The 12,014-nt window shown below is 45.0% G+C and overlaps 2 long non-coding RNA genes across 2 annotated transcripts; both read right to left on the bottom strand.

Moving 5' to 3' along the window:
- Positions 1–1,273: 1,273 nt before the first annotated feature.
- On the bottom strand, positions 1,274–2,580 carry LOC123492375. Its single transcript, XR_006661748.1, has 2 exons — positions 2,082–2,580; positions 1,274–1,673 (listed from the first exon to the last, which is right to left on the bottom strand). It is a non-coding gene; the product is annotated as an uncharacterized LOC123492375 (long non-coding RNA).
- Positions 2,581–2,851: 271 nt separating this feature from the next.
- On the bottom strand, positions 2,852–4,838 carry LOC121580640. Its single transcript, XR_006003112.1, has 4 exons — positions 4,591–4,838; positions 3,524–3,612; positions 3,125–3,271; positions 2,852–3,004 (listed from the first exon to the last, which is right to left on the bottom strand). It is a non-coding gene; the product is annotated as an uncharacterized LOC121580640 (long non-coding RNA).
- Positions 4,839–12,014: the final 7,176 nt, after the last annotated feature.

The following is a 12,014-nucleotide window of genomic DNA, read 5'->3' as shown; positions in this document are numbered from 1 at the left end:
ATGGGGGGCAGCGAGTCTACATCGACAATTTAAATACCAGGACCGACATAAAAACATGTACATTCAAATCGTACGTCCATGGAATAATTTGCCTGTACATATCGATATTATTTTTTTTGTTACGCTGACAAAGACCAAGTAACTACTCAATTTAGCATTGATGTATCTACTGTCTACTGTACGCGTACTGTACCACTACGTTCAGCGGATAAGTTACAGACAATAAGAATACGTTTATCGAGACAGTTAGTCTACATCGGTCAATCAACATAATTCAGAAATACATGTCGCTTATACATATAATTTGCATTTACATACCTATTTTTCTGTTGTTCTTTTCTTTTGTACGTCTTAAAAAAAGTTCTGTGCAGTACTGGCTCTTTCACTCAGCGCGCTGATTTGTAGTCTTCTGCAGTTTTACGTCACGTCAAAATGGGGCAAAAGGGTCACGTGACCCCTAGACCCACCTCTGTTCAGAATGGTTCGAAATGTGTTCGGAATTAGCAGTTGTTCAGAATATTTTCCTAATGTGGTTCGGATATTGTTAAGATGTATTTGCAGTCCAATTCTTGGCGGGTACGGCCACAAGCGAGTCTGCTTGGCGCTTAACAGCCGCACCAATTCCATCAGCTGGGCCCTTCCCATGTCCGGCCTCCAGAAAATTCCAGGTCACCTTTTTGAATCCTAGCTCATATGGTACTTTGCTCAGGAAAAAAAAGTTCTTTTTTGACCTATACTGAGTGGTTGGGCCATCACTTATGACATGCAGGGTGGTTGCAGCTGTGTTTTGTTGTTTGAGGTAGGGAAGCACTTTTTTGTAGTGGCCCTACTGTTATCGTCGCGTTCTAAAAACTTTATCTTTTCCTTCACTTCTTGGCTGACTCTGTTTCGTTGTGTTTTGCGGGTGTATTTGAGTTTGTCGGCCCTTGTCATGTTTGTCCTGATTAGTTTTGTAGAGAATCCAAACTCCTTCTTGGCCATGGTGACCAGGCGGTATTTTTTTAAGATCTTGCCAGCCACAAGTTTGGAGATCAGTTGCCGAGCTTTACGATTGTCAACATTCTGATACTTTTTTCTTATTTCTGACATAATGGTGTTATGGAATAGGAGTGTCTTCTTTAATTGCTTGCTTTCTTGCTGCATCTGTTGCTTTGTTTTCATTTTAGGTGACTCTAGGATCCCCAGGTTCTTCAGTCGATTACTTATTTTTTTGTATTTTTCAACTTTTCTGAGGGCATCCTCAAGCTTTTGTTTAATGTCATTAAGATCTCTGTACACCTTTGCTTTTGCCTTCGCAACCTTTTTTCTCCCTCTTTTCCTCTGTGGAGTTCTCTCTGGTGTAGGCTCACACAGCTGAGGTGTTTCAGGGATGTCTTCTGCATTAACACTCATGTTGTCTGGTGATGGTGGTGGTGTTGTATGTGCCATGAAACTATTCACTGCTGAGACCATTTTCCATTTCCTACGTCTGTTTCGTTGAGAAATTCGCCACGGTCTTCTCATTTTTCGTTGTTCTCTTTTCGCATTTCTGTCACAGATTTAACAACACCTTGTTGCTTTTTCTTCAGGTATCTTTCTCTGTCCTTCTTGAGGGACTCTGCATATTTAAGTGGATCTGATTTTATTCTTTCTCTGTATGATCTTGACCTCTGTGCTGTGGTATTGCTTGCCATCTTAAAGAAAGAGCCAAGACATCATGTCAAACCTACTTATCTATTGTTCTCTTATTTACCAACAATATTGTAATATTGTTAAAACTGTTTTTGAATTTAGTATCAGTATTATAGCCCAAATAATTTGCTGTTTAGCACGAACAATGTCATTTCCACCACAACCTGTCTTTACCACCACAATGAACACCGTGGTGGAAATGACTGTGGTGGAAATGACATTTCCCCAATTTCCCTCTAAAATCTCATGCTATGTTAGCCTGCTAATATTAGTTTTAGAGTTAGCATTAAATATACACAAATTACACATTATTAAATTAAATGTATCCAGTTATTTTTACGTCCATGTGAAATATGAGCTGTTTGGAAATGACGACCAATAAACATACTCTCAGTTTTACTCATATTTACCTTGATTTTTCTTCTTTTCATTACCCCCTGTAGAGGACACCATTTCATCCAGCCATGTGTTCCACTGTGGAGTTTCTGTTGCTATGGTTACTAAATATACAAACCTAAAACACTGATCCCAGGATTCTATTTTGTACAGTGTGGTGGAAATGACAGTGACCCCAAGGGACAAGGGTTCTATTTATGAAAAATATAGGAAAATGTGAATATGTATCACAATATATAATATGTAGAATTGAAATAAATGGTATTTTATCATTTGTACTTGAAATCTACATTATTTAAATATTTAATTTAGAATTAAGCGAGGTTGAAGATACAAAGTCTGGCTTAGGGACAGAGGGAAAACAGTAAAAACCATGCATAAAAGGCCTCATATTATATAATAAAAAGAATGATTGAGCCATGATACATTTTTTATAAGTTCCCCTTAGGGTGGAGTAAGTATGACAAAAACAAAAAAGAAGAAATGTTTTTTAGTTTTTATTATTTCATCCAGGGACAAGAAATGTACCATAGTTAAAGAATCACCCCTATATGCTTAATGCTTACCCATGTGTTTCTGTCATCTCAGCAGCAAGTATGTTGATCATCTGTCTTCTGGTGGCATCTGTCAGAGATTTGGTTTTTCCATACTCTTGCATAATGCGTTCACCACCAGGCTTTGATGTTAGGATTTTTTCAAATGTGCTTTCCGTAATTGTAAAACAATATGTAATGCTGTCACATGATGAAACAACATTCAGATTGGACTTAACAGCAATGTTCACCACTTACTGCTTTTGCCTCATAGTTTATGTGGCATGGCCTTTTAGGCTGGCTTCCTTCGCCAGCCGCTACTTCTTCAACATCGTCACACACAGTGAAATTCAGAATGATGGTGTCATCAGATGTACCCGAGCATGATGATGAATGAGAGGTATCTGTTCATTATGAAATTTGTGCAAAACATAGAAACATATTACAATAAACTGTTATTTTTAAGACAATAAAGGTTCTCATTCTGGCCTTCAAACTAAAAAACTAATTGAATGAATGAATACCAAGTCCATTGCCCAGCATGATTCTGAAAGTTCCAGGTGACTCCTTTACTAATTCTTCAAAAACATCTGAGTCAACTTCTGTGTCAGACTGGTCATACACCTTAATGTCTGGCTTTCTGCTTTCTGGTATGTTGAATTTTAGACACACTGTTAAAAAAAGAAGAAAAAAAAGAAAAACATGCATTCCCTTCTCACAAGAATCCAAGTTCATACTTAAGGTTGCCTCATGTGTTCACAAAATGATGAAAGACAAGGATCTGCACCTGGTTTTATGTTACTGAAAATATAAAGCACAGCAGAAATGACTATAGACCTAAATAGATATCATAAGATAATAGCTTAATGCTGTATTATTTTGTCATTAGGGTGATATGTATTGCTTTAACCTATTATACCTACCTTCTTTCAAGAAAGCATTGAATGTCAGCTCAGACAGCTTGACGTATTTCTGCTCTTCCCCGAGCTGAACACGCAACAGCATTTTGCCTCTGTTAACAAAGAAAATATATATTCAAAATCATCATTTAGTGCTGGTTCAACTAAGCGTTAGCTAACTATCCATTTATCTCAGTAGTACTAGCTACGCAATGCACTATGCATTACTTAGACGTTACACTGCAATTACAAAGGCTGAAGTAGACAAAGTTGTGCTGGTTGAATATAACGTTAAGCTGCCATTTTCTGCAGCAAATGGGTGTAGGCTAGTTCAAGTTTAGAGGCACATTGTCCCATTAGCTACCAAATAACTAGCTATGTGTCAAAGTTAGCTAGCTCATTAGCCATTTTAGTTCGAACAGTAGCTAACCATTAAAATGGTTAAGCAATGTTAAACAAACCCGTCATGCAAATCAGTGATCTAAGTTATCGTTTTATAACACCAACATTAGCTGGCTAACTATCAGAAGCATGCTAACATTACCGTTATATATAGCTTTATAAAAAACAGTTAACGTTAGTGTAAGGAAGCCTGGGAAGCTATACAATAACGTTAGCTAACAATACTATCTGTATAAATGTTTTGTTGTTAGCGAACGTTATTTTACGTATTTACCATTCTGACAAACTTCATTCGTGAAAATATTGCAACACAAAGAAAGACAGTTACCGATACTGATTGCAAGCTAGCTAACCGCATGACAAGCACAATCTGCGCTCATGCCAAACGGTGGTGTCCTTCAAACGAACTGATTAGCTAAGTTAACGTTACCTATTTTTAGCCATATGAAACAGCAAGCCATTCACAAAAATATCAAACATATTCCATGGGTATATCATATAACAGTTATTACTGTCAACCATCTGAACTTACAAGCTAATTTAGCTGGCTGATGACGAGGTCACTGCAAGGGGGACCGCCGCATGGAACTCGTGAACTTAAAATATGACCTTGACATCAGCACAACTCTAAAATTATGTAAAGTTAAAAAATACCGGTTTGGTGTTGAAAAAACGGGGATGTAACTTACCTAGCAATATCTGTGGCCTAGCTACTCCTTCGCAATCTTCCTCCACCAACGTACGTGCCAAACTTCAGCAAAGCAGAGTGGCGGGTATTCATCACTGCTGTAGAGTTGAAATTGTCACTGCGTATCTGCAGATTTTTACACTCACTTTTAACTCCACTGATAGAGCAACTTTACTCTCAAAAATGTTGAAAATACTCTATCTGGGTTAAAATAACTTTACTCTGAAATATTAACACCCCATTTTTTACTGTGTATAATGTACATACTTTCATCTGAAACATTATATGAGCTTTGAATATCAAACGGTTTATGAAATTTAAGCTCACATTTTTTGTAAACATCTTTCCGCACTTCGTAATACTCTGAATGCATGATGATGGTCATCAAAATTCTCTGTAAATAGCTTGTTTGTCCAAAAAAAACATCTTCAACCAAAAGTAGACTTGCATGTCTTCTTCCATTACACTGCAAATAACTAGTCCAGCTTTATACTCTACACCATAGGTCACTAACAGGCGGACCGCGGTCCGGATCCGGACCCAGAAGCCGTCCCATACGGAATATGCACAGCTTTTGTAGTCTTTACGGTACTCGTTTTGTGAATGAGGAAACTCACCGACCAATTGCATGTGAGTTAAGCGATCCCACGTGATACCACTCAGCCAATGAAGTCTTTGCATTCCTGCCGGTAAACATTGGGACTCTACAGTGCAGACAGATGAGAGTTTTAGAGGCAAGTTACCAAGGAAAAGAAAGTCGGATTAAAAAGATAGCGATATATGTAGAAAACAAAGGGAGCGAAAACAGACGAATGAGACGGAGAAAGGGAACGAAACAGACGAGTGAGAAACAGACGAATGAGACGGAGAAAGGGAGAGATACAGACGAGTGTGCCGGAGAAAGCTGAGGAAAATACGAGTGAGACGGAGAAAGTTGACGAAAATATGAGTGAGACGGAGAAAGGGAGCGAAACAGACGAGTGAGGCAGAAAAAGGGTAACAGTTAGAGAAAATAAGGAACAAATGGCACTCTCTAAAAAAAGAAAAGTGGACAATGAACACAGAGCATTTAATCCAGAATGGACAGACTCATTTCTGTTCATACTTCCCAATGGGAGCACTAAACCAGTGTGTCTCATATGTGCAGAAACCGTGGCACTTATTAAAAGTGGCAATGTGAAACGCCATTATGAGACAAAACATAAAGGTTTTGAACAAACGTACCCACTCAAATCTGAATTGAGATCACAGAAAGTAAGTAGTCTCAGAGCCCAATATGACCAGTCCACCAGGATCCTGAGCAACACATTCACTGCCCAACAACGTGCTCTTGAGTGTTCCCTCAGAGTTTCTTGGATTTTGGGTAAACACAAAAAGCCATTTACAGATGGAGGGGTTGTCAAAGAATGCATGAGTGCAGTAGCTGAAACACTACTTGAGGGAAAACAAAAAAATGAGCTTTGTGATAAAATAAAGCAAATTCCCATGTCAGCATCATCTGCCACAAAGAAAAGTGAAATATTAACTCAGGATGTGCTAACCCAGCTAGATGAAGCCATGCATAAGGCACCATGTGTAGGCTTAGCTGTGGATGAGTCCACTGACATATGTGACAATGCTCAGCTGTTAGTGTTTGCCAGGTTTTTCAACACAGCCCAGAAAACGATTAGTTACCGGAGTGTAACTCCAGTTCTATGAGTGGAGCGGAGCCCCATAGGGGAGCTCTGCTCCTAGTGGTTTACCCTCTGCCCTAGGGCAGAACAGCCTGAAGCAAAATTATGCACACACCTGTCAGCCAATGGGAGCACAGGTGCCCCTATATAAAGGGACCCGTTCCCTCAATCTGCCTCCCGAGATATTATCTTCAGCGAGACTAGAGAGGGTCGGCAGGGCCTTCAGTTCTATGAGTGGAGCGGAGCCCCATAGGACTTGAGTTACACTCCGGTAACTAATCGTTCTATATCGTGGAGCTCCGCCCCATAGGGGAGCTCTGCTCCTAGTGGTTTAAGGCGGAGCGAAACGCTCCAAAATGTACTCCCTGCCGAGCCTAACACTTCTCATTAAAAAATGAAAAAGGTCAAGCCCAGCAATGGCTGCAACCAATTCCCGCAGTACTGCGACTAAAAAACCCATCAAGGCGTCACAATATACCGCGTCATCGGTTATAGACCCGCCCCACCTAGCTCAATGACAATGTCAATGGCTATTGGGCAGATCAATAGAATAGACGCCATGCTAATCTGTACTAGCAGATAGCTGTGCCTCAATATTCTATGACAACACTATTATCCACTAATGGAATGACATAAAATGTCACTCTACATTATGTGTCCAATAGCCCGCCTTACTCACTCAATGGAACCCAGAGATTAGTAGGCAGGGACAAAATATACCAGTCATACTAAACTGAACCCTCAGATAGATGACCTCACATTCTGTCCACTCAATACATGTCTCTACATGCTGACACTGTCAGCCAGAAGAGATGCCACAGACAAAAGAGTTAGAAAACATGCCCATAATATGTTACTTCTAATAAAAGCGGACTTATGAACATGGTCACAATCCTGCTTTTTTTCTCTGTCCTGCTCATGATCTCCCTTCAGCCACGCTGAGTACAGACCGAGCCAAAGAGTTAGAAGACATATCCAACAGATAGAAACGGATAAAAGGAGACGGTGTCGACCATGACGCTGCTCTACAAATATCCTCTACCTCTGTTCCTCTGAAGAGGGCAGTAGAAGCTGCCACTCCACGAGTGGAGTGCGCTCTAATACCCTGAGGCGGTTGTTGCCCCGCCGCCTCGTACGCCGTCTCAATGCCTTCACAAAGCCAATGAGACAATCGCTGTTTTGAAAGTGGTCTACCCAATGCAGCCGCACCGTGACACACAAACAGCTGAGGCGATGACCTAACCGCCGCTGTGCGCCTAACGTAACACGCCAAAGCGCGTACTGGGCACAAACAATGAAGCTTTTCCTCACTCCTCTCCCCATGGGGAGGGGGATGAAAAGCCCACAATTCCACGATCTGTGATCTATATGCACTGTTAATAACCTTCGGCACAAATGCCGGGTTAGGACGTAACACCGCTCTGCTCAGATCGCCATTAATGGCAAGGCAGTCAGGTCTCGTCGACAGTGCACACAAATCACTGACTCGTTTAGCGGTAGTCAAGGCGAGCAACAGCGCCGTCTTGATAGACAGCATCTTGAGGGGTATTTGATTCAATGGCTCGAACGGCGACTTACATAGCGCTTCGAGAACCAGTGCCAAATCCCATTTGGGCAGCGTAGCTCTAGGCCTTGGCCTAAGCCGTTGCGTTCCCAATAGGAAACGTTTCACTAATGGGTGACTGAACACACTTTTTCCGTTAAACCCTTCATGACCAGCTGAAATTGCCGCTGCAAACACTCGGATGGTGGAGGGCGATTTCTGCTTATCAAACAGACTGTAGGAATGAGAGCACACTCTCTACCTGACAGCTCATGGGGTCTACGTCCTGTGTATCACACCATCGTGAGAAAACGTTCCATCTGTTGGTATACACCCTAGAAGTGGAACTGGCTCTTGCGCCCTGTATTGTTCTGATCACTGCATCAGACAACCCACGGCGCTTCAAACTGTCCCATTCAGGAACCAAGCCTTCAGTGGTTGGCCGATTATGGGCCATTGCCCTATCGAGCCTCCCGCCTGAGTCAACGCGTCTCGTCGATGTGGAATTGGCCAGGGTGGCGCAATCAACATCTGACTCATCTCTGCAAACCACGGAGCCCCCGGGCGATCGGGCGCTATCAGTATCACTGACAGCTCCTCTGACCTCACCCTGGCTAACAGTGGGAGAATGCAAGACAGCGGAGGGAATGCATACAGGAGAACTTTCGGCCACGGGTAGTGCGCGAATGCGTCTCTTCCCAATGGCGGTTCGTCCTGGTTTCTCAGAGAGAACCATAGGAGACACTGCGCGTTCATACGTGACGCGAACAGGTCCACCTCGGCTCTCCCGAATTGTTCCCAAATTTGTAGAACAATGTCCGGGTGCAGACACCACTCGTCGTCTCGAGGACCCCCTCTTGACATGAGGTCTGCCCCTACGTTCAAGTAGCACGGAATGTGTGCTGCTCTCAACGAGCGAAGGTGCTTGTGAGCCCACAGCCACAATTCCACTGCCGCCCGATGAAGGGCAGGAGACCTGACCCCTCCCTGGCGGTTTATGTGAGCCACTGTGGTTCGGTTGTCTGACCAGACCAACACATCGCGACCCCGAAGGGTAGACGCGAAGTGGGTCAAGACCAGTCGCACCGTTTCCAACTCTAGGAGGTTGATGTGACGACCTGATTGAGGCCATGCACCTCCTATCGCTTGAGACTGACATGTCCCTCCCCATCCAGTCAGAGAGGCATCTGTAAACACTGGAATGTAGGATGACACCTTGCCCATCGGGACTCCGTGCGTGAGAACGCACGGATTCCGCCAATAGTCCAGGTCTGCTCTTAGCGAGAGAGGAACCACCACCAACCGATGACGTTGACGCACTGGGTCTAGTCTTAGTTGGGCGAACCACCGCTGTGTTCTGCGCATATGCAGAAGCCCTAGCGGGACCACAGAGTGAGCTGCCGACATGAGACCCAAAAGTGACATGATCGATAGCGCCGTTACTGTGTGATTCGGACGACACTTCCTCAGGGCTAGTAACAATGCTGCCCTTCGAGGGTCCGAAATTCGCGCCCTCATCATTAGTGTCTAGCTGTAGTCCCAGGTAGACAATCTGATGACTGGGCCAGGGTGCGCTCTTTTTCCAATTCACAGCGAACCCCAGACGCGTGAGATGAGTCACTGTCTGTGTCGTGTGTGTGAACGCCAGCTCTGCTGACGGGGCGAGAACCAGCAGGTCGTCTAGGTAGGCTAATATCCTTATCCCCTGACGACGCAGCGGTTCCAATGCCGCCTCCACACATTTGGAAAATGTTCGAGGTGCCAGGGCGTACCCAAACGGCATCCTCGTGAACTCGTACGCCACCCCTTGAAAGGCGAACCGCAGAAACTTTCTGTGACGTGATTGTATCGGCACATGAAAGTACGCGTCCTTTAGGTCTATGCTTGTACAAAAATCTCCCTTCTGGACACATTCCAGTAGGCGTTTTGTCGTCAGCATTCGGAAGGGCCGTTTGGTTATGCTCTCGTTGAGAATGCGTAAATCCAAAATCGGCCTCACTCCCCCCGTCTTTTTGGGCACTAGGAAATAGGGCGAGTACAGCCCCTTGTTCCTTTGCTCTTGGGGAACTACTGTGACCGCCTCCTTCGCCAAAAGTTCCGTAATCTCTGACCTTTAACCGAACCGAACTTTCATGTAACCCAAACCGAACCTTCTTGGAACTCAGACCGAACCGTCAGTAAACTGTGGTCACTTCCTCCTAACCAAAGTCAGGGCTTCGTTCAAACAGTATGGCTCACCAATGGCGCTACCTCCAAGCTTAACTTAGAGGCGCTTCTACCATCATACTGCCCCATTAGACCATAGGTCCAACTGGGTCTCCTCGCCGAGGCCAGGGGTTTCGTTCAATGGTGGGGGTTCTGGGATTCTCCTGATCAAGGTCAGGGCAGCGTTAGGGACAAGTGGTGAAAGTACCTCTATACCAGCAGGCACTCCTCAATAGTCGCCTACTGAGCCTAAGGATGATCATCTTCGCTCTCCTCATCCGAGCTCACCACCTTCCCATCAATTCTATAGAAGTCCCTGAGGACATCTAGGGAGTACAGGAGAGCCCTCCTGCTGAATAGCTTGGCCAATCGCTCCCTCCGCGAACGATTCACCCCCAAGTTCTCCAGCAGCCTCTCATTTCTGGTTGGCCACTTCCCTCGGGCTCCCAGTGGAAAGCCAAACACTTTAACCTTCCTCACCTTCAGGGCAACCATGATGTATCGAGCAATCGGGGTGTACCTAGCGACTTTCTCAGCAGCCGCGAACTCTAAGGTTTTAGAGTCCATCTCGTACCGCACTGTAACATCCACCACCAAAGCAGTACCATTTTTCACGAACACCAGGTCTGGACGTCGCAAAGCCCCGGCATGGGTTCTACAACACATTTCTCTGGTGACGATCCATCCGGCGCTTTCGGCTTCATTTGTTAACAGGTCACACAGTTTGTTATGTCGCGAGATGCGACTATCCTTCACTGCAGGACACTTTCCGAGAACGTGCGAGCAAGACTCAGTACCAGATAGACAGTGGCGGCAGACAGTTGGAATGTCTTTCCTCCCCCTGGCCAGTGCCTCTCGGGTTGGGTATACATTGGCTCTCAGCTGGAGACCTGCAATATAGTATCTCTGCTTAAATCCAACCTTAGCTGGATTTTTCAACCAGTGATTGCTGTTTCTGTCTCCTGCGAATGCCTGTACTCCCTGCGCTGTCAGGTTCTGCCATCTCTGAAACTCTCCTTGCCTCCAGTCTGGCTGACTGGGTTCTTCCTTGTTGGCGTCACTAAGCTGGCGGGGTCTGTACTCCGGACAGCACCCTCCTTCGATGTTTCTAGGGGAGGCAAACTTGCCTTGTCCCCGCCAGCTCTCAGCTCTCAGCCACATCCCGAGGTACTTTTCCGGTTTTACCACCCTGCGGGTGACTATCCGAGTAATGTCATCCTGCGAATGCCATAATCGGTAGACCCTTCTGGCCTGGATAGATGGGATCTGACAGGCTAACTTTACGATATCCAGCCCTCCGTCCTGGCATCTCGAGTAAAGAAGCCCATCACAAGTAGACTGTGGAAGGTGTAACCATACCTTCACCGCCTTCCTGATCATCCCATCAAGTACATGAAGGATTTTTGGCCCTGACCCGCCGTTGTCCGCCTGATAAACCATCCTCGGGACCGCATAGTTGTTTAACATCCTCACCTTCTGTGAAGGCTTCAGCGGAGACCGCCCAATCGAGCTAATCCAGTCACGAAGTCGCTCGACAGGTTCTGGTTCTATAATGCCTTGCCATGGACCCACTCTCAACCCAAGGTACTCGACCGACTCTGCTGGCCCGACCATGTGTAGCTCAACGCCACTCATTATCCAGGGCCTACAAGAGTTTATCGAGAACACTCCTCGAATTTTCTGAGTAAGGAAACCGTGACACTTGTTGGGCTGGACCCTCAGCCCCGTCAGTCGGCAGAATTTTTCCAGAATTTTGATGTTTTTCGCCATGCCATCCCACGAACTGCTCACCAAGACAAGATCATCAGCAAAAGCCAGGGTTGTGATCTGACGATCATCCAACTTGTACCCCGAGCCGATACGTTCGAGCGTTTCTATCATTGGATCAAGGGCTAAGTTGAACAGCAGCGGCGACAACGGATCGCCCTGCTTCACCCCTATCCTCACGTCGATGGGAGGGGACTGCTCCCCATCGACCGTAATCATTGTCGTAACGTCGGTGTA

This window comes from Coregonus clupeaformis, chromosome 14 (genome assembly GCF_020615455.1).
Source record: "Coregonus clupeaformis isolate EN_2021a chromosome 14, ASM2061545v1, whole genome shotgun sequence".
In the NCBI taxonomy this organism is placed as follows: domain Eukaryota; kingdom Metazoa; phylum Chordata; class Actinopteri; order Salmoniformes; family Salmonidae; genus Coregonus; species Coregonus clupeaformis.
This window is presented reverse-complemented; position numbering and strand designations above follow the sequence as displayed.